Source organism: Grammomys surdaster, unplaced genomic scaffold (assembly GCF_004785775.1).
Source record: "Grammomys surdaster isolate TR1022 unplaced genomic scaffold, NIH_TR_1.0 949, whole genome shotgun sequence".
Taxonomy (NCBI): domain Eukaryota; kingdom Metazoa; phylum Chordata; class Mammalia; order Rodentia; family Muridae; genus Grammomys; species Grammomys surdaster.
In genome coordinates this window covers 102565-117448 of record NW_021605368.1, presented here as the reverse complement: position 1 = coordinate 117448, position 14884 = coordinate 102565, and the positions used below count along the sequence as shown (strand labels likewise).

Below are 14884 nucleotides of genomic sequence, written 5' to 3'. Positions count from 1 at the left end.
TCGACTGCTCGACTACAATTGCCAGACCCATTATCTGTTTTTTTTTTTATATTTACCTTTCAATGTTATCTCCTCTCCCATTCCCCCCCAAACCCCTTATCCCATCCTCCTCCTCCTATGTCTATGAGGGTGTGCTCCCACCATCCTCCCATTCCCACCTCCCTGCTCTCAAATTCCCCAACACTAGGGAATCCAAACTTTCTGGCACCAAGGCCCTCCACTTCCACTGATGCCTGACAAGGCCACCGTCAACTACCTACAGAGGTAGAGCCATGAGTCCCTCCCTTTCTGTTCTCATCCTGGAGGTTTTAGAATAGCTACTCCAGCTTGTTTCTTGGGACCATTTGCTTGAAAAAATTTTTCCAGCCTTTTACTCTAAGGTAGTGTCTGTCTTTGTCATTGAGGTGGATTTCCTGTATGCAGCAAAATGCTAGGTCCTGTTTATGTATCCAGTCCACTACCCTATGTCTTTTTATTGGGGAATTGAGTCCATTGATGTTAAGAGATATTAAGGAGAGGAGATTGTTGCTTCCTATTACTTTTGTTATTAGTGGTGGGTGACATTGTTTGTGTGGTTATCTTCTTTTGGATTTGTTAGAAGAGGATTTCTTTCTTGCTGTTTCTAGGGTATAATTTCCCTCCTTGTATTGGAGTTTTCCTGCTATTATCCTGGGTTTGTGGAAAGATATTGTGTAAATTTGGTTTTGTCATGGAATATCTTAGTTTCTCCATCTATGGTAATTGAGAGTTTTGCTGGGTATAGTAGCCTGGGCTGGCATTTGTGTTCTCTTAAGGTTTGTATGACATCTGTTCAGGATAGTATGGGTTTTATAGTATCTGGTGAAAAGCCTAGTGTAATTCTGATAGGTGTGCCTTTATATGTTACTTGGCCTTTTTCCCTTACTGCATTTAATATTCTTTTTTGTTTTGTGCATTTGGTGTTTTGATTATTATGTGATGAGGGGTATTCTTTTCTGGTCTATTCTATTTAGCACTCTGTAGGCTTCTTGTATGTTTATGGGCATCTAATTCTTTAGGTTAGGGAAGTTTTCTTCTATAATTTTGTTGAAGATATTTATTGGCCCTTTAAGTTGGGAATCTTCATTCTCTTCTATACCTATTATCCTTAGGTTTGGTCTTCTCAGTGTGTCCTGGATTTTCTGGATGTTTTATGTTAAGAATCTTTTGCATTTTGCATTTTCTTTGACAGTTGTGTCAATGTTTTCTATGGTATCTTCTGTATCTGAGATTTTCTCCTCTATCTCTTGTATTCTGTTTGTGATGCTTACATCTATGACTCCTGATTTCTTTCTGTAACGGCCGTTTCTTTTGTAACGGCCGTCGGGTTCTGCTACTTTGTAAAGGCCTGCCGGTTCTGCTGCTCTGGTCCGCAGGCCAGGGTCTAGCAAGAGAGAGAGTGGGGACGGAGGAAGGGGGAAAAAGGGGCGAGAGACGCAAAAGATAGATACAAGACAGAGTCCAGTGGCGTCTCTTCAAGTCTCTTCTTTATTCTCCTCTCTTCTTACTATATTCTCACTCCTTCAGTCTCCTGACACCTCTCACTTTCTCACTCCTACCTCCTACCTTCTACCTCTACCTCTACCTCCTACTTCCTACTACCTCCTACTTTCTACCTCTACCTCTTACTTTCTCTACTTCCTACTTCCTACTACTTCTATAGAAGGGAAATCCTGGGTATTTATACCCTTTACCACGTGACTTGCCCTCGTGGACAAGCTCAACTGAAGGGACTATGTCACGTGCCTTGTAGCCATGGATACCAGGAGCACCTTGCAGCTGGGGGCACTAAACAGTGTAACAAGATGTTTATCAGAGTGCACTCAGCTATTGCAGGCTGTTGAAACAAGTCTCTTGTCAGGGTATATGGCTCAAGATGGCTGTAAAGATGATAGCCACTTTCGGCTAAGAGTCGGCTCCCAACATCTTTCCTAGGTTTTCTATCTCCAGGGTAGTCTCTCTTTGTGATTTCTTTATAGTTTCTACTTCGATTTTTATGTCCTGGATGGTTTTGTTCAATTCCATCACCTCTTTGGTTGTGTTCTCTTTGTAATTCTTTAGGGGATTTTTGTGCTTCCTCTTTAAGGGCTTCTACCTGTTTACCTGTGTTCTCCTCAAATTCTTTAAGAGTGCTATCTATGTACTTCTTAAAGTACTCTATCATAATCATGAGAAGTGATTTTAAATATGACTCTTGCTTTCCTGGTGATATGGGGAATTCAGGACTTTCTAATGTGGGAGAACTAGGTTCTGATGATGGCAAGTACCCTGGGATGCTGATGCTTATGTTCTTGTGCTTGCCTTTAGCCATCTGGATCTCCTTAGTGCTACTGGCACTGTCTCTGACTGGAGCCTGTCTTTTCTACTATCTTAGTTGTGTCAGAACTGTTTGGGGTGAGTGTTGCTGCTGGGGTTAGAGCTGAGGCCCAAGATCTGCTCAGTGCTCAGGTCCAGACCAGAAGAAACCAGTGTTCCTTTCCAGGAGTGAATTCCTCAGTCCCACTGGGTCCCAGTTACTCCCTGTTTGGGGCAGGTGTTGCTGTCTCCTTACCTAAGATACTGCGCTGGGTTGGAGCTCCTTTGAATCCTGCTTCCTCTGGGTTTGGTGAGATTGGCTTTAGAGCTGCTGCCTGGGACCTGCTCGGTGCTTGGGCCCAGACCAGAAGCAAGCCATATCTTTATAACTACTGAATTGAAGTTCAAGTGTCAGAAAACTTCTCAGTGACTTTCAGTTTAATTAGAACAAAAACTATAAAGTAGTTACGTGTACATGTGTGGATATGTGCACAAGAGTTCAGGTGCCTGGAGACCAGAGGTACAGAATCTTCTGGAGCTGGAATTAGAGGCAGCTGTGAGCCTACATGTGGGTGTTGGTGGTCAATCCATGTCTTCTGGAAGGGCAGCCAGTGGTCAGCAGCTGGTGGTCTTAACTACTAAGCCAGCTGTCCATCCCCACCTACTCAGCTTTTATTTGTTCACTTTATTTCTATTTAATAATTGAGACAAGGTCTCACGCAGCCCAGGCTGCCCTAGAATTTATCACATCCTCTGCAGGACTTGACTCTGGATCCTTCAATACCTATCACCTGAGTGCTGGGATTGCTGTTGTGTACCACATGTCTGGTTTACAAGGTGCTGTTGATAAAATTCAAGAGTTTTGCATAAGCCAGTCAAGCACTCTACCAACTGATATTTACTTTCAACTCTTCTGTTTAATCGTATGTATGTATGTATGTATGTATGTATTCACTTTACATCCTGATGACAGCCCCTCCTCTCCCAGTCCCACCCTCCCACTCTCCCAGCCTCCTGTCCTCCTTCTCCCATTCCCCCTCCCATTCTCCTCAGAGAGGCAGAGTGCCCTCACTTCCATCCCTCCGTCCTCCTAGTTCCCCCACCCATAGCAACCACCCTTGGCACATCAAGTGTCATCAAGACTAAGTGCATCCTTTCCCACTAAGGCCAAACAAGGCAGCCCGTCTGGGGAAAGGGATCTAAAGGCAAGCAACAGAGTCATAGTAAGAGACAGGCCCCATTCCAACTGTTGCGGAGATCCACTTGAAGACCAAGCTACACATCTGTTACATATGTTTACGGGGCCTACCTGGGCTCATGTGGGCTCACAGAGACTGAACCACAAACCAAAGAGCATTCCTGGACTAGGCCTGCTACATATATATAGTAGTTTGATCTTTTAAGAAAAGAAGACTTTGAGCCCTGAGGACTTTGAGTTGGCAAAGAGCTTATACTGCAAGCACGAGGGCCCAAATTAGAGTCTTCCAGACCCACATAAAAAACAGATGAGATATTGACTACTGGGGATATAAAGTGAAAAGGGTGCTTAGAGATTACTGGCTAGTTAGTTTGTCAGTCAATGAGCTCCAGATTAAGTGAGAGACCTTGTCTTAAAAAATACAAGGTGGAACACAGCAGAGAAAGCCACCTAATGTTGACCTCTGGCCTCCCTAGTCTTGTGAGGCACTCATACATATATGTGCACACACATGTGACACCCCGACATCTCCTTATACACATAAAAATAAATTAATAAAATGCTTGGATTCACTGGGTAGTCATAACCTATGCACAGTAATATCAATGTTTTTCTCTTCCAGGACACAACCTTGACGATAAGCCTCCACAAACATGGTGCAAATAACTGTTGATGATATGGTCTTGAAGGTTGTATTCCTGTTGCCGATGGGCCTAGGCCTGCTGGCTAATACTTACTTGCTGTTCATGCATAGCTTCGTCCTTCTCACAGGACACAGACCGAAACCTTCAGAGCTCATTCTGTCCAACTTGGCTCTGGCCAATTTCTTGGTTCTTCTCTCCAAGGGGGCACAGGAGGTTATGGAAGTTTTGGGACTGGTGCATGTCCTGGAAGGTTCTGGGTGTCAAATCTTCTTTTACTTCCATAGGGTGTCTCGAGACCTTTTGCTCTGCAGCACCAGCTTGCTGAGCTGTTTTCAGGCAGTCACAGTCAGCCCCAGGCACAGAATGTGGACAAGACTCAGATGCTGGGTTCATAGGCATGTTGGCTTCTCCTGCTTCTTCTGCTGGATATTCAATCTTGTCATCAGCACCATCTCTCCTATTGAGATAAAAGTCGTTGGGGATAACAGTAGTGATTCCTCAATGAAGAATGTCATGCTTGCCAGTATGTGGTTGCCTTGTCTGAATTGTGTGCAATCCCATTAGCCATTCTGGGTGCCCTGCTGATGACACTTATGGTGGTAGCCAGCATGTGTATGATATGTCTCCTGCACAGACACCTCCAGAGGGTCCAACATGTTTAAAGTTGCAGCCTCACCCACAGGACCTCCCCAGAGATGAGGGTCACTCATAGGATCCTACTCTTGGTGAGTGACTTCATCCCCTTTTATTTTCTCAATTAAATCTACATATTTTACAGCACACTCCCTGAAGTTTGTTTCTCCTCCCTGAGTCCCTTGGTGCTTACCTTTCAGAACTACAGGACTCTGAGCTCCTGCTTTTAGGTACTTGGAGTGTCCAGTCTGTTTGCTGATCCATTGATGAACATCTGTCACCTCTCACAAGTCTTCTTCCCCATCTACAGTCACAAGAACCTGTGAATTCATCTTTCTTGCTGTGGAGTACACTGAAGGCTTATCAAGGAGAGACATTCTTAAACTAACACAGGAGGGAAAACACCAGGAATTTTAAACTTATGATGCTTGGAGGAACAATAGTTTAGTGTTTTTAAGCTCTTCTTGTATATTAATGTTTTACAAATTCTTAATGTTTAAAACCAGAAAGTGGTGGTGTGCACCTTTAGTCTCAGCACTGAGGAGGCAGAGGCAGGGAGATCTCTGAGTTCAAGGCCAGCATGATCTACAGATTGAGTTTCAGGAAGGCCAGGCCTATTTAGAGAAACCCTGCTTCAGACAACCAGATTTTTTTCAATTGTTTGAGAGATGTGTTCATGTAATAAATTTCAGGCCTTGTGTAGTGATACATGCCTTTAATCCCAGCCCTCAGGAGCCAGAGGTAGGCATATCTCTGTAAGTTTGATGCCAGCCTGATCTATTGCATACCAAGTTTCAGGATATCCAGGGCTACATAATAATGAGACTCTATTTAAAAAAAAACAAATAAATAAATAATAACTTTCAGTCATGTTTCACCTCCATTTTCTTTTCTTTTTTTTTTTCCTTCTCCCCTGGACCATTGTTATCAAGTCTGCACCCTTTCATAACTTCTTGTGTGTGGCCCACTGTATTTGACAGTAAAAAGTAAGCAGCAGCAGCAATTATCAAGCAGCAAGCAGCAAATAGTAAGCAACAGGCAGCAAGGACCACCAGCAGCAAACAGTAAGCAGCAGCAGCAGCAAACAGTAAGCAGCAGCAAACAGCGGAACAAGCAGCAACAGCAGCAAGCAGAAAGCAGAAAGCACCAGCAGAAGCTGGAACAAGCAGCAGCAGCAGCAACAGCAGCAACACTCAAATTGCTGAGTAATTTTTCCAGGTAAGATTTCTTGCCATAGCATGGGTGGGAGGAAATTTCCTGGAGTAAATACAATTTACCAATTCTATCACAGTGAAGAAAATGATTCCTTACCCCAACAACTACTAATTGTTAAGGGTTTTTGTTTTGTTGAAATAGGTATCCTGCAGCCCAGGCTGTCCTTTGACTTACTATGTTAATGGAAGATATCTTAAAGACTCTCCATTAGGCTATACCTATAAAATGTTTCACTCATAGTGCCACATGAGGACCAAGATTTCAACTCTTGGACCATTGAGGGTACGTTTAAAATTTGTCTGTTTGTTTTTTTGGTTTTTCTAGACAAGGTTTCTCTGTGTAGCCCTGGCTGTCCTGCAACTTTCCCTGGTACCCGCTGGCCTCAAATTCAGAGATTCACCTGCCTCCTCTGCTTCCTGTGCCTCCAGAGTGCAAGTGTGCTACACCACTTCCTGGTTTATATTTAACATTTAAGTAATAACAGACTTCAAAAATATTTACATTGGAGCAGAAAACTGAATAAAATAAAATACAGCATTTGTGTTTCTCAATTGAGTTTAAAAAATCAGCATTGTGCAATTTCAAGGCTGTGTGGTTTTAGAAAGTCTAATTACCTTGCTTCAGTATTCTTTCCTATTACAGGATGATATCAATTAATTATGACAATATATTAAAAACTGTGTGGGGGGCATCAAAATGGCTCAGTGAGTAAAGTACTGATTTCAGGAATCTGACAACCCGAGTTAACAGGATGCCTACAGAAAGCAGCAGAATATTTACCAGCTGTACTTCAACAGGGATTTAGTATCTGGGATACAAAAAGAACTCCAACTCAGAAAATTGGACATAACATTATCTGAGGATCCAGCTATACCGCTCCTGGGCATATACCCAGAAGATGCGCAAACAGATAACAAGGACATATGCTCCACTAAGTTCATAGCAGCCTTATTTATAATAGCCAGGAGCTGGAAAGAACCCAGGCATCCTTCAACAGAGGAATGGATACAGAAAATGTGGTACATGTACACAATGGAGTATTACTCAGCTATTAAAAAAAACAGAATTTGAGAAATCTGAGGCAAATGGATGGAACTAGAAAGTATCATCCTGAGTGAGGTAATCCAATCACAAAAGAACACACATGGGATGCACTCACTAATAATTGGACATTAGCCCTAAAGCTGGCAATACCCACGATGCAACTCACAGACCACATGAAGCTCATGAAGAAAAAAGACCAAAGTGTGGGTACTTTGGTCCTTCTTAGAAGGAGTAACAAAATACAAATGGGAGCAAATATGAATACAAAGCATGGGACAGAAACTGAAGGAGGGATCATCTGGAGACTGTTCTACCTTGGTGTCCTACCCATGTGCAGTCACCAAAGCTAGACACTGATGTGGATGCCAGGAAGTGCATGCTAACAGGAGCCTGATATAGCTGTGTCCTTAGAGGTCTGCCAGAGTCTGACGTATACAGAGGCAGATGTTCACAGCTAACCATTGAACTGATGAAGGGGTTCCCAATGGAGGGGTTAGAGGGAAGGAGCTGAAGGAGCTGAAAGGGTTTGGAGCCCCATGGGGAGGGCAAAAATATCAACAAACCAGAGCTCCCAGGGTATAAACCACCAGCCTGGGAGCACATAGGGAAGGACCTATGACTCCAGCTGTATGTATTTCGAGGATGGCCTTGTTGGGTATAGAGGGGAGAGGAGATCCTTGGTCTGATGAAGGCTGGCCCCTAGTGTGTGGGAATTTGTGGGTGGGGGGGTAGTAGTGGAAATGGGTAGTGGCACATCCTCATAGAAGCAGTAGGAGTGGGGGTTGGATAGGGGGTTCTCATGTGGTAAGAAATGGGGACAGGGGATTGCATCTAAAATGTAAATAAAATATCCAAAAAAAAAAGAGAAGGCTAGAGCTTTGAACAACAACAAAAGAAATGAAAATGACCATTTAAAAGAAATTTTATCTAAGACACAAATATTTACAGTCTTCTAAATACAAATTTTAAGAAGAATAACATCATAGAATAGCATTAAAAATATTTATAAAATTCTCTTGTGTTGTAGGACACATCGTCATGCTCAGCCATCAGGAGGCAGAGGCTAGCCTGGTCTACATAGTGAGTTCCATAAAGAAGATAGGGCTACCTACAGAGACCCTGTCTCAAAACACAAAGCAAAACAAAACAAAGTACAAGTGAAAGAAAAACTTTTCAAAGTGTCAAAATAAAAAACAATCTGAAAAAAAATCTATCATCTATTTATCTATTATCTCTCTACCTATCTATCTATTTATGTTTGTGTGTGTAGGTACATGTTATGATCAAGTGCACAGTGTGTGTGTGTGTGTGTGTGTGTGTGTGTGTGTGTGTGTGTGTGTGTTTATGATGGCACGTATGTGGAGAATAACAAGTCCAGTTTTTATTTTACAAGCTTCAAAGTATTATAATTTCAATGGACAATAAATATGAAAACTGTTGAAGTGGTGTGGATGTGTTTTTTATTGACCCAAAATATTAAAATCTATAACATCAAAATTTACTACTTGTAAGAATTCTAATTGGGACCATACAAAGCACTCAAGAGCACTGAAATTCCAACATTTCACGAAAATCTCTAGATTTGTTCATGGAAACACCTGGGCATGATATTGCTCACCAATGGTTCTCTGAAAACAGGTAAGGAAGAAATACACTGTGAAATAATTTTATTAGTGTTCATCAGTAAAAATGGACAGAGAGTGGGGTAAAATGATGCCAAGATAGCGATAATTACTCCCAAACTTGGGGTTCTTTCACGTGTACAAAAGCTATCATAAATGGTGAAAAAGTTGTTCAACAAATAAAAGAACACAAAGCAGTTTGCAAGCAACAGGATTGTGTGCGTGACTTTTTGTTCAGGACACCTCTGGGAGGAGAGACTTTGCTTGCGGAGATGCTGAGTTCTTTTGCGGTGCCTGTAGAGGAGGGTCACCATGTAGAGGCTGGTCCATATCATAATGGCCAGAAAGAACAAGTCTCTTATTATGATAATGCTCAGGAAAAATCCTGGATTGGGGTACTTGAGTGGAAGACTTCCACAGTAAACATGAGAATATCCGTAATCAGCACCAGTATTGTTGGTTTTCACAATCAAGGTCTCAATGAGTTGCACATATATGACCATATTGATGAACCAGGAAAACAGAAAAGAGCAAAAAGTTCACGTTGAGAGTTTAAGCTTAAGCCACGCCCACTTAGAACTACTGGGAGTGATAGTAATGGCTTGGAATGTGCTTAGAATAGAAGTGGTAGAAGTGGACATAGCCCGGGTGACTCTGTAGATATATGCAACAGCCTTACAGCCAGCATCATCCAGAAAACTGGGTACTCCAAAGGATGACGTGATATATGGTATCAATGCGAATAAGACTGTCAACATATTGACTATCATCAGGTGCGTGAAAATGGTATCTATAGGTCTGCTAAAGCAGGCTTTGACCAAGAATTTGTACACATACAGCATGAAGAGCAATGAGTTCCCTGTGACACCCACACAGGGCTGGGATATGAAGAAAACTCCCAGGAGGGTGTTGCTTGGAAACACCATCTCAGCCAGGCCTTCAGTCAAAATGAATCAGGTTGAAGTATAAAACTAATTGCATACTGATGTTTGTGGGAACTGATAGAAAGTATTGAAGGAAGCAGACTCAAAGCAAAAATCTTCTGAATGCTGTTATATTAAGAAGCAGAATGTTAATGACCTTAAAGGCAAACTTGCATATTATAAAGAATTTTTATTCAGTAGATCACAGTGAATAATTTTTAAAGAATTATTTTTATCATTTATGTATATGAGTACACTGAAGCTATCTTCAGACACACCAGAAAAGGGCATCCAATCTCATAGCAGATGGTTGTGAGCAACTAAGTGGTTGCTGGGAATTGAAATCAAGACGTCTAGAAAAACAGCCAGGGCTCTTGACTTCTGAGCCATCTCTCCAGCTCACACTGTATATAAATATATATTTTCGTGGTGAAACAATTTTATTTCACAGTTGTCTTTAAAACTATAAAGACACTTTCTTCATATAAAAACATTGGTATAGATACCTATACATCCTAGGAATTGATTATGTAGACCTTTACAATGAAAATGGATCCCATTAAGTGGTTTCAGTGAAGTTCCTTAAAGAAAACTAACATCTGGAATGATTTCTAAAATATACCACACAATACTCTGCAGCTGTTGGTTTAAAATACAGATTATTGTCACCAGTATATGTCCCTACATCCTCAGGTCCTTATAAACTTTATCACTTAATGTTCCATTATTTCATCATCTCTTTCCACAGCCTGTGAAGGCTGTGCTTTTCTCTGTGGTCTTTCTTCAAGACCATCCAGGAATGGAGACATATCACCATCATAGATTGTAAATTTCAAGTCTTGACCCACAATTCCAGTGGAAACATTCTTTGTGGTCAGGTCCTGCTCTGTAGAGAGTATTTTTCTTAAGGTGTGCTGACCATGTTTAACCAGTTCATCCAAATTGCACTCCATAAATTCAGACATAAGTCTCTCCAGGTAAGTATGAGCTAATTGAGAACAGGCTCTGATAGACATAGCTCTGCAGTCAAAATAGTTAGCAGATGGGCAGGCTTGGAAAATGTGAGGACCGATATCATCATAACCAGCAATAAGCGGGCCAACACCATATGGTCTCAGGCCATATCAGTGTGTTGGGATCTGGGTCTTGCATTCAATTAGAGACATAAAGGGAGATTCAGGAAGTGGCCTGTCAAATACAAATGTGGAATCCAGACACTCTTGGCATATAAAGTTATATAACAGTCTGGCATCAGCAGTGAGACCTGCAATTGAGATACCAATATGGTTGTCAACGTGGAGAATTTTCTTCTGGTGAGAGGCTAGCTCTGACTGTGCCCTCTTCAGTGCAACCAACACTGCATGAGTTTTTGACTTAAGACCAACTGTTGAGGAACCTTGCTTAACAGCTTCCATTGCACATTCAATTTGATGAATCCTGCCCTGGGGGCTCCAATCAGTGATATCATGTAGTGCCTATTGAGAAACAGCTCCCACATGGTGACAACCAGACACAGCAGCAGACACGGGAACAGAGTCCAAATTTCACACGATATATTTTTAAAACTCCATTTGAAAGTCCTAATCTTTCCTAAGTAGACAGTAACATATATATCTGAACACTTTTGGAGGTTCAGTTGCACCCTAAAACTCATCCAAGCTGTTTAACCTTAAATTCACAACAGAAATGAGAGATCATTCAGTGGTAAAGTGCACTAGCTTTGAGTTCTTCCAGAGCAGAATCTAGCACTCACTTGGAAGCTTACAACTGTAAGTCCATTTCCAGGGGATGTGATACATTTTCCTGCTTCTGTGGCATCAGACATGCACACACATCATAAACATACATGCTCACACACTTCACAAACATACATGCAACCTAAACACTGTACGCACAAAAGAAAACAATAAATTTTAAAAAACCAATTCTCAATGAAAGATTTTTCAATTGGAATTTGTTTCTGAGTCCAACCCTTGGGTCATTTTGGGGGCTCAATCCCTATGTAGAGCTTCTGTGATTCAGAACACAAAGAGATGGCTGATACAATACATAGCCCAGTGTTGAGCACATTCTCAGAGAAATCTATTTTCCTGTCACTCTTTATTATTTGTAAGGAAATGATCAGAGTTTCAGATCATTGTGTTATGTGAAATAAAGCATTCTCGCACAGATAAACGTAACATATACCATCAAATATGGAATCTGGAGGAGAAATTTGCAAACCCAATGCAAAGATTCTTAGCTATGTGTGAGAAATGGAAGTAAGGAATTATGGGCAAATGTCATGAAAGTCATGCTTGTGCATGTAATCAAGTTCATAGTACAATATACAGATAGGATGTATATCTGTCAATAATATCTCATAAAGCATCAATGAATCAACAACAGTAAACACCAAATTGGACTAAATACACTAAATGTATAATGTTTTCTATTACATATCAAATAAGCCATAAGTCATCACCAAAACATTACATTCCAGTGACCTGTTAGTATGTCCATATTTTAACAAATACACAAACACATCAGAGGTAGTCGATGGGTTAAGTGTAAATGCTAATGAGCATATAGCTCGAGTGTTCAAAGGAACATTAGAAAGGTACTCTTTATTATACTGCATAAACTGTATGAGATTTAACTCTAATGAAATTGTAGATAGTTCAGGTGGAAACAGAAGGATAAAGGGCATGGGGAGATGTCTGCAACAGATGCAAATGAATAAATAAATGAGCAAATAAAAGTATGAAAATATTTTGAACTAGAGACAAGGATTGGTAAGAAAAACAAGAAAGATACAATTTAGTTATCTGGAAAGAAAAAATGGGAGAAAAGGAAATCTGAAGGAAAAAACATCCAACGTCTAAGAGAGGGTAGATTGGAGAAGAGGATCAGTGTGAAGCTAAACATACCTTCCTCTGGCTCTGAGCACTGAGCACTGGGAGCCCTGAGGGCAGTGTCAATCCCATGGATAGGAAGTACCTTGGAAAGGCTGCCTAACAGAGGGCTGGCTAAATCAAGGACTGGATGACAGGACCCTTCCTCCCAGGGGACATGAACCAGCTTTTCACCCATGGTGGCAATGAACTTGTTTACTGAGCATTACTTAGATGTACCCAGAGGAAAAAAATCATTCTCCCTGATAACTTTAACATACCAAGTGTAAAATCTATTTCTGAAGCTGTGCATTTTCCCAGGATTTACTGTATCAGAAAGTGAACTTGAGGATTGAGGAAGTCATTAAAAGTTTTAAGACACTGGTGGGAATTATCACAACTGTTAAAACAAAAGCTGAACTCCAAACAGTGGTGCAGAGAACACTCAAACTCTTCCAGTGGAGACCACTGTGCCTTCTGTTCTTAAGGCATGTTTTAAGATTCCATAGAGAATATTATAGCATACTTGGAGTTATTTTGACCACATAGAACATGGATATGTCATTGTTGTATTACATCTTTCCTCAACAATAGAGTTTGCCTCTAAGATTGGTCAGTTTTGCAAAACACACACTAGTCAATCTGCCTTCCAAATAGTTATGCTTATACCCACAGACAAGTCTTAGTTCAGCCTAGATCACAAAAACTTCTTATCAGAGGTCTATATTTAATATGAAGATTCACAAGTGTTCAAAGTGTTTGGAATAACTGGTCATTAAGTCTGGATGCCTAATCATGACATCTATAATATCTTTTTTGAGACCCAAGAACATTGCAAGAAATGAGCAATGATTTGAAAGATCCAAAGGAACAATATCATGAAACACTGTCTCCTGGTTATGACATGGCTGTGACAACCATGAACACCTCATGGTGCTGTTCAACTACTCAAGACTTGAATATTAAAAGACAGCAAAAAGGAGGAGTGGATGGGTGTAGTGGGTTCCTTTATTCCCAGGTCCTAGGGATACCTCATTTTCATGGAGAGGCTCTCCAGGAAGTTGACCTTATAATTTTCCCTAGGATTATGTGACATTCCTCAGGTAGACTTTGGGGTTGGGATCCTTAGTAAGGTAGAGAAGAGGAAGCCCTGCAGGGAAAAGGAGTCCTCCATTGTGTGATGAACTCAGGGGAGATATCTGGACAGGATAACTTCGACCTTAACTAGCCATGTTTCCCAACACTTGATCTGCTGCAAATGCAGCACTTGAAGTTGCACATGCAGGTCATATGAACCCGCTTCTCTACCTCATCTGTTTCTGTTTCTCACCAAGCCACTGAGAGTGCCTTCAGCACAAGCAACTCGACCTTGTTCCCAGTCACATTAGCATTTTTCTCAATTCTTCAAATGAGGATATTTGTGTTTATTCATTTATCTGCATTTTTAACTATACACTCATCAGTGTATGGAGAACTAGCTTGATTCTTTTTCATATCTTTTGTGAAAAGTATGTATTGTTAAAATTATATTAACCCCCCCAACCTTGGATCTTCTTCTTCAGATGTATAAAATCAATACTACTGACAAAGCTGTTCAATTCTAAAAACAACACAGCAACAGCATCCTGGGCGTGGCTTATGTCCAGGAGATGGCTGGAGGAGAGGCTTGAGGTGTGGAGATGCTGGGCTTTTGAGTCCACATCATGATGGCCACAAAGAAACCTCTCATAAGTATTTTAAATGATAATCCTTGGAAGGTGACAAGTGACCCAGCAGTTAAGACCACTTGTTGCTTGTGCATTGGACCTGGCTCAGTACCTAGCACTCACAAGGTAGTTCACAATCATCTGTAATTACAGTTACATATCAACCTGGCTCCCTCTTCTGGGCTCTGAAAGCACAACACAAAAATGGTAGAGGTAAAACTCCAATCCAAGTCTAAAAAAAGTGATTGCTGTGAAACCAAGCAACCGGGTTTCACAATACACATGAGAATCTCCATGACCAGCATTAGTCGAATTGGTTTTGGGTATGTGTGTTCATGTGCACACTCATGCATGGGCATGTGGGAGCCAGAGGTCAATCTTGGTATCTTTCCTCATAGTCCTGATTTTTAAAAAATTAATATTTATTGATTTTTAAAAATAATGTTTTATGGTGATTTTTAAAAATATGTTTTAATGGGTGGTACTGGTGACAGCCCATACCTTTAATTTCAGTACTTGGATGTCAGAGGTAGGTGAATTTTTGTGAGTTTGAGGCCAGCCTGGTCTACACAGTGAGTTCCAGGACAGCCAAAGCTACATAGTGAAATCCTACCTCAAACCCCACGCCCCTTAGAAGAAACCAACCAAAAATGAAAACAAAAACCAAACAAACCAAACCACCACCACTACGACAAAACCCCAAAGAAAACAAA

At 41.1% G+C, this 14884-nt stretch overlaps 3 pseudogenes; 1 reads left to right on the top strand and 2 right to left on the bottom strand.

Moving 5' to 3' along the window:
- Positions 1-4164: 4164 nt before the first annotated feature.
- Positions 4165-5018, top strand: LOC114634382 (annotated as a pseudogene).
- Positions 5019-8633: 3615 nt separating this feature from the next.
- Positions 8634-9595, bottom strand: LOC114634376 (annotated as a pseudogene).
- A 710-nt stretch (positions 9596-10305) lies between these two features.
- LOC114634374 lies at positions 10306-12664 on the bottom strand (annotated as a pseudogene).
- Positions 12665-14884: the final 2220 nt, after the last annotated feature.